This window comes from Onychomys torridus, chromosome 6 (genome assembly GCF_903995425.1).
Source record: "Onychomys torridus chromosome 6, mOncTor1.1, whole genome shotgun sequence".
Taxonomy (NCBI): Eukaryota; Metazoa; Chordata; class Mammalia; order Rodentia; family Cricetidae; genus Onychomys; species Onychomys torridus.
Window position 1 is genome coordinate 15,768,855 of NC_050448.1, and position 8,078 is coordinate 15,776,932.

Below are 8,078 nucleotides of genomic sequence, written 5' to 3' on the forward strand. Positions count from 1 at the left end.
ATTTTCTCTCATATACAGATATGTATATACACATACACGAGTGAAGCCAGAAAGGTCCCTGTTTAATGTGGGGGGAGGTGTGCAACAGTGGGGAAGAAGGATGGGAAGTGTAATGGGGAAATACAGTGAATGAGAGCCAAGGACAATGATATACACATGTGAAAATGCTATCATGAAACCATTGTTTGCATGTTAATAAAACAACAACAATAATAATAATAATAATAATAATAATAATAATAATAAAGAAACAAGAGTGTGTAAACCTAGTAAAATTATTCTCCAGTGTGATGGAAGGTTCTCAATGTAGAGAGACTGGCATCAACTTGTATTTATTTGTTTTGCACTGTTCTGGAATCTTTGTGGAAATCTCATCTCTGATTATGATTTAGCATTGCAATTAATTCTTTCTCTCTCAATCATATAACAGAGAGAGAGAGAGGAGAGAGACAGAGACACACAGAGAGAGAGACAGAGAGTGCTTAAATAGCAAATGTAAAGAGGAAACAGCAAACATGTGGGTCATTCCCCAGACTCAGTAATAAACCCTGAGGACCACATGAGTCTAGGAGACCATCAGCCTAAATATGATGACAGAAGCCCTGCCAACTCCCCCCACCCCATGCCAAGGGTCTGTTTTGGTGTTTGTTACAGTCATTTGAGCAGCAAGAGACCTACACAAAGAGCTGTTAGCCTAGCAAAAAGCTACTCCAGGATCCAGCCACTACCTGCAACAATTAATGTCCTATTTTCAAACTAGATCTCCAGTTCTGATCTCTTTGTCTTCAGTGAGTCTTCAATATCTGCTGCCTTCCCGTGTTTTGCTGAGGCTTCCTGTCAACTGATATGTTCTCAGAATAGAAAAAAGATCAGGTCATGGCACAAATTAGGGTGGCCAGTGTGGAGTGTCTGGGCACATGATCAATCTCACCGCTGTAGCAGAAGTGCCCAGAGACTAGCCTAGTCCTCAGAATGAAGCTTCTGGCGCTCTTGAAACGTCAGGTATGTGTAAAGTGATTATCACATATGCTCAGAAATGCAAATGCTCATATTAAATGCTCTAGAGAAAGTGATTTTCCAATTCCTAGATTAAGTACGTGAAATGTTAAATATCACATATCCCAAGATGAGCTCTGAAATTAAAATAGCCACTTGATTCACATATATTGTTACACTTATGTCATCAGAATCCTGCTAGCTAACCATTTCAGAAATACAGACTACAGAGTACAGAAATTAAAGATGGTATGAAAAAAATGTCTCCATAGTGGGGGCAGGGGTGTGCAGGAGCAGGAGAATGAAATGGGAGGGAGAGGGAAGAGGGGGTTAAGGGAGAGAGAACTAACTAAGGATCATTTGAGGAGTTATATGAAAACCTAGTACTGCAGAAACTTCTTAAAATACACATATATTGGAAAGAAATCTAAAGAAGTCACCAAACGGCAGGGAGGACAATGTCCCAACTAGACACTTTCACCACCAAGTGAAACATCCATTGTCAGAAATAGGTTACATCTAGTTGAGTGGTTGCCAAAGGGCCCGTGGAAACCCACAAACATCTCAGGTTATTGCCAAGGCTGTTATTGCTCTCCACAGACTGATAGTAAAGCCCTACTACTCTGATTGGATTTAAGACCTACTCTATGAAACAGAACCCATGCCTCACAATGCTCAGGTGGCCGAGAATCTGAAACTAGACTGGCCTCAGATCTAGAGGAAACCCACACACTATTGTTCTGCTAAAGGAACATAGCAATAAAATGACTCCTGACAACATTTTGCTAGACCTTACATCAGTGCCTCAGTCAGCCATCATCGAAGAAGCTTCCTCTTGAAGTACATGAGAACTAATATGGAGACCTACAACTGGACCATGTGCAGAGAGTGAGAGACTTTGGAACACCCAGTCCTAAATGGGATGGTGCTCATAGTGAGATCCTGAAAAAAACTAGATATGTAAACTATCCTTATTATAAATTATGTTATATTATCCATTTGTATGTCTCTTCCATGAAGGCAAAAATCCATGTTTATTCAAATTTTTGCACCCTAATTTTAAATTATTTAAAAGTTACCTTCAGACTATATATGAATATGAATAAAAATGAGATATGTTATTACTTATTTGCAAATAGTCCAAAATACAAAAAAGAATATGAAATCCAAAACATTCTGATTCCAACCATTTCATTTTTTCCTTCTTGTCACGTGCTTTGAGAGGTCATGTGTTGTGTAGTTAGGAACTAGGGCTCTCACTGAGCAGTGTCAACATGCCAAGGTAGAAGGAAGGCCAGGGACAGACAAGCCCAGGATACCCATCAAAGTCCTCTCTCTCTCTCTCTCTCTCTCTCTCTCTCTCTCTCACACACACACACACACACACACACACACACACACACACACCTCCTCCTCTCCTCTCCTCTCCTTTCCATGTTTCTCCCCCATCCCCTGGCAAGAACTGGGCTGTGAAAGTAATGCAAATCTAAACTATTCTCTATGATCTTGGACAAGTTAGCTTCCTTAACACTAGATTTCTGATTTCTAAAATGAGACCATATGTTCCTTATAAAGTCAGTATGAAGGTTAACTAAGATGAAACATGTGACCACTTACTCCACAGAGTAATTACTCAATAAATAAATGTCATCCCTCTAGTGCCTCAATGTTAGAGACAATCATGCCCATTGACTGTAGACACTGCAGCCAAGTGCATGGGTTCACAATTCAGGCCTTGGCATGGCTACCTAACTAACAGTGTGACCTTAAGCAAGTCCTGATTCTCTCTGCCTCCATGTCCCAGTCTTGAAAATGGAGACAGTTATTGTACTAAGCTCCTAGGGTTGTGAGAGGATTAAATGGGGGCCTGGTACGTGCTCAGGACCTTTAAGTATCAGCTATCATAGACGCTAGCAGTTGACCACTCTGCTTCCTTTGGTTGATCCATGCTGTTCTGGCTCTCCCACCAACCATTCCATACACAAAGTGGTTTTCACGTGCCTCATTCCAAACTAGTCTTAGGGACACCTCATAATATAAATAGATACGAAATCTAATACAAAATTATAAATTTCTCACAAATATTTAACTGAATCATTCATTTTGATGTTATCCAGTTGTCACTTTTATATTAAATTTGAAAAAAATAGATTAATGTACAGTGACACACACAAAATGTTTTCTATTAACAGAAGCCAGTTCAAGTAGGTGCAATTCCATTCACTTGGCATAAGGTGGCACCAAAGGATGATTTAACATATGATTCTAATTAGGCACTGCTTCGAGACCATGTGTTTGCAAGATTAGGAACTGGGGCTCATACCTGTAAACACAACATGCAGGAAACTGAAGTAGGAGCTTTGGACAAGATGTTCAGCTGACCAGCAAGTCTAGGCATACAAAAGTCCTTCTAAGTTCCTGGGTCAGCCCAGAGGAGCCTCAGGTGTCAGTAGCTTCTCCAAGGCTTTTGTACCTTAAATGTTTAGAATTCTCTTCATTGTGGGTAGGACCAGGAACATTCATTAAAAATATGTTTAAAAATCACCTTCCAGGGGAAAGCTCATGAGGCCTGAGTCCCAAAGAACTACAGCCAACTGAGAAATGCTGAATTATGAGCAACAGCCTTCCCCAGGGAAGACCACACCAATTGGATATTCAACACCAAATGGTCAGCCCTGAAAATATGTGCACACAATGCACATTATATGGGCTGAGAAGGTTGTATATACGTATTTAGGAATCTATATACACATATGTGCAGCAGCAATTAAAGAGAAATGGGCCATGAATTTGAGAGAGAGCAACACTGGGGGTGGGGAGCATAGAGGAGGGTCTGGGAGGAGGAAAATGAAGGAGAAATGACTTAACTATTTTATCATCTCAAAAATAAAGAATTATACATAGAAAGTAAAAGTCTCCTTCCAGTACACTAGTACAACTTCAGCAGAAGTCTTCGGCTTCTTCCAGGCAGCTATGCTGTTTTCCTGGTACGCTAAGAACAAACAAATGGAAAGGAAGAAACCGAGCAGCAGCAACAGCAGGGAAGGGCGATAGCTCACTTGGTATGGGGGGGGGGGGGGCTTCTCCTGGCCCCAGCCTTCAGAAGACCTGAGTCTCAGTTAAGTTTCAGTTTCTGTTTGGGTCTCAGTTTCTGCTTCAGTTTTGGTTTCTGACTAGGCAGGTGAGGAAGATATTGCAAACCAGACATGATTCAGAACTTACAGCCCCAGCCAAACAGAAACGTATTAGTGTGTCTGCTGCTCGCTTGGTCAATCTTGTTTAGGATGACCTGATCCCCTCCTGGTTGTCTATAAAAGGAGCCTGTGAGCTTCTCTGAGGGTTATCGCCATTTTGACTGACCCCTGACTGCAGGAATTCTTCTCTGGAGAAATAAATGCTCTTCCCTTTGCATATGTGAGTGGCGGTGTTCTGTGGGTGATCTGCGGACCCTAACAGTAGCATACTTGCCTAGCATGCAGAGCATCCTAGGTTTGATCCTTGACACTACATAAACCCCGCATGGCAGTGTTCACCATTGAAGAGGCAGAGGAGGAAACATCAGGAGTTTAAGGTCATCCTCAGTCCACATAGTGAGTTCAAGGCTAGCCTGGGCTGTATGAGATCCTCTCGAAGAGAGTGAGAGAAGCAGGGAATGAGGGAGGGAGGGGAGGCGCTAGGGTTAAGGGATCTGGCTAACTTGTCCAAGATCATAGAGAATAGTTGGTTCTAGACCCGCATTACTTCACAGCCCAGTTCTTTGGTGGGGTAGGGTGGGGACAAATGGGGTGGAAAAGAGAGGAGAGGAGAGGAAGGAAGAGGAGAAGAGAGGAGAGAGAGGGATGGAGGATGGATGGAGAGAGAGACCGATATCCTGCTAGGTAGCCTAGGCTTGTCTGTCCCTTGACATCCTTCTGTCTTAGCATCTTGACTGCTGTGGGGACAAGAGTGTACCATCATGCTCAGTGAGAGCCCCAGTTCCTAACTACACGATTACATGGCCTCTCAAAGCATGTGACAAGAAGAAAAAGTTAGTAGTCTTTTAACTGAGGGAGGGAAGAAAGGACAAGAGAGGAAACCAAACTAAGCAGAACTAAGTAGGCCATTTTGAATCAATAACCCTTGGCAACATGCGTATAAAGAAAGAGGGACACTGGCCTGGGGTCTGAAGCTGGAGAACTGCTGAGGATTCCTGGAGAACTGCTTTCTGAGCAAGGTTGTAGGATCTCTGTGTGAATGTGTGGTTCTGGTTCTTGAACGTCAACATGAGGCCATCAAGTATAAGAATTCTTCCTTCCTCATCCCCCAGCTGTATTTATTTACTTTTTTATTCTTTTTGAAATGTCCTTATGTGTTTGTATGTGTGTCTGCATGGGATTATGTGTACCACATGCATGGGGATGCCTGAAGAGGTCAGAGTCATCAGTCCCCTGGACTTGAGTTATAGATGATCGAGAGCCACCTGATATGGGTGCTGGTAACTGAACTTGGGTCTTCTACAACGGCACTAAGCTCTCTTAACTACTGAGCCACCTCTAGCTCCCCCATTTACTTTCTATTAGTTGATACAATTGACTCCATTTTGACCTGAGAACTTCCATCTGTTTCCTTTATTTTATCATTAGCAAATGGAAGCAACACACACACAATACAGGAAAGGCATCAAATTTAAATGCTAATGAAACGATGCATAATGCTCTAGGCTAGACATGGCTTTGAAGTCCCCAGATTTCAGCACGCCAAGTCCCTGTGTTTAGCTTCCAAAACTTCCCATCTCCCAACTTAAACAATCTCAGATTCCTTAACAATATTTTCTAGCTAACTGAATTCACAACATGAGGTTTTTTCTTCTTCCCTTACTGAATACCATAACATCTCTCTAGAACTGTATTAAATGATTATCACTAGAGTTCTGTTGCAAAGTAATATGTATACACACGAAACTGCTTCAATGCTACGTGTTGAAAACATAATTTTACATGTCTTCTACTATACTGATATATTTAAAGAAAGAAGCTGAGGCAGGACATGGGAAGGACAAGAACTCCTCACCCTGGAGTCTGGTTAAGCCTCTCACTAGCTGAGCAGCAGGAACTCCAGCACAATTAATATTTATGATAGAGGTTACTGACAGTGACATTCTATCCCTTTCATATATATATGAAAATGGCGGTGTTACCCAGACATGTGCCAGGAATCTCAAATGAGACTATTAACTTTTTTTTACAGATAGTCTAACTTTCTGCATCCTTGTGGCCTACACTTTTATGTTACCAACTTTAATACTATCAGGTATAACTAGGAAACCACCTAAATATCTCATTTAATTTCCTTAACAATCCTTTGAAAATAACTTCTAAAATTACCAAAATTCTTGGGGCTGGAGAGATGGCTTACATGGTTAAGAGCACTTGTTCCTGTACAGAACCTGGGTCCAATTCCCAGCACCCAGATGGCTGCTCCCAACTGTCCATAACTCCAGTTTCAGTGGATCCAATGCACTCTTCTGACCTCCAAGGGCACTTGACATGCACATAGTATACAGAGGAATATACAAGCAAAATACTCATGTACATAAAATAAATTTCTCTAATTACCTATCTATCCATATATACAACTATGGATAGAAAGATGATAAATGATAGATAGATAGATAGATAGATAGATAGATAGATAGATAGATGATTGATTGATTGATAGATATATAGACAGATCTATTTTAAAGAGAATGAAGTTTGATTCCTTGAGAAGCCCATAATTATGCTCTTCTCATAACACAGATCCGGTGGCAGGAAATGGACAGGTGGGCAAGTTCAATTCTAAGTAAATAAAATAACTCTGGGACTTTGTACTCCTGTGTATGTTCTAGAGAACATATCTGCCCAGTGCTGTGGGTGACGAGTACCAGATGCATGTAAAAGTAATGAGGAACATTTCCTACAGGAACTTCCCTGTGGCTGCAAGACCCAAGTGACCCTGAGCGATTCTTCGAAGGGCAGGTGGTGAGCAACACCTAGAAATGCTCTAGCTATGGCTTAGGTCACTTAGAAAGGTACTGCATTTCCACAATATAGAGAAGGAATTGTTGGGGTATGGGGGAGTGATAGTCTAAAGACACAATATGACTCTCTCTTTGACTGTCACTATTAAAAGGTGGACCTCAAAGAGTCATAATTTATTGGGGGGAAGTCTGCTACCAGTGGCAGAAGGAACACTTTCACAAGAATTCTGAATGCTGAATACTTAAATTTCACACACACACACACACACACACACACACACACACACACACACACACACCTTTCATCCTAAAGGGTAAATTAAAGAGATAGTTTATTCTGGAGCCATTTGAGGGACCATGGCCTAGCAACACAGGTTTAGATTACACCAATTCCATGCCCAATGCAAAGCAGTTTCGTGCAGTTTTACAGTTTTACAGAACAAGGACAGTCATAAACCTAGGGGAGTTAAAATTCCTTGGCAAGGCAACAGAGAGGCCATTACTACAAGATGGGGAAGATCTCCTACAGGCAGCAGGTACTGTCTGATAACATCTTTAGCTTTGGGGTTGGTGGAAGCTAGTGGTATGCTAAGTTAATAGATTTTAAAGGGGTTTTAATCTGTTAGTCACAAGATGTTAGTTCTGACATGGAGATGGGCACAGAAGATAGTCTGAGGTAATAGCGCTAGCCTCTGGGCTTGCAACATTCCACCTTCCCACATCACAGTACTTTTAATCAGTAAATTAGTCTCTGTGGACACAGTTTCTTTCTAGAAATGTTCATTCACAATCCCCGCTGTTGGCCAGGCACTGCATTTTGTACATACAGGGGCTACATGTTATTTATGACCCTCTAAGTGTGATAGCTAAGAAAAACTCCTTCTTAGTTAACCCCAGACCTTAGCACAACTGACTCCATGATGGAAGTGCCATTCAGGCCATAAAACTCAGCACATGGTACCACCTGCCAAAATGAGAACAAAGACCTAATCCATCAAATCCTAGTCCACAGTTCTGGGAAAGTCTCTAAATGTTCTAACCTTGCTTTTTAGCTTCCGTAGTTCTGCTTCTGGCTAACTGTTCT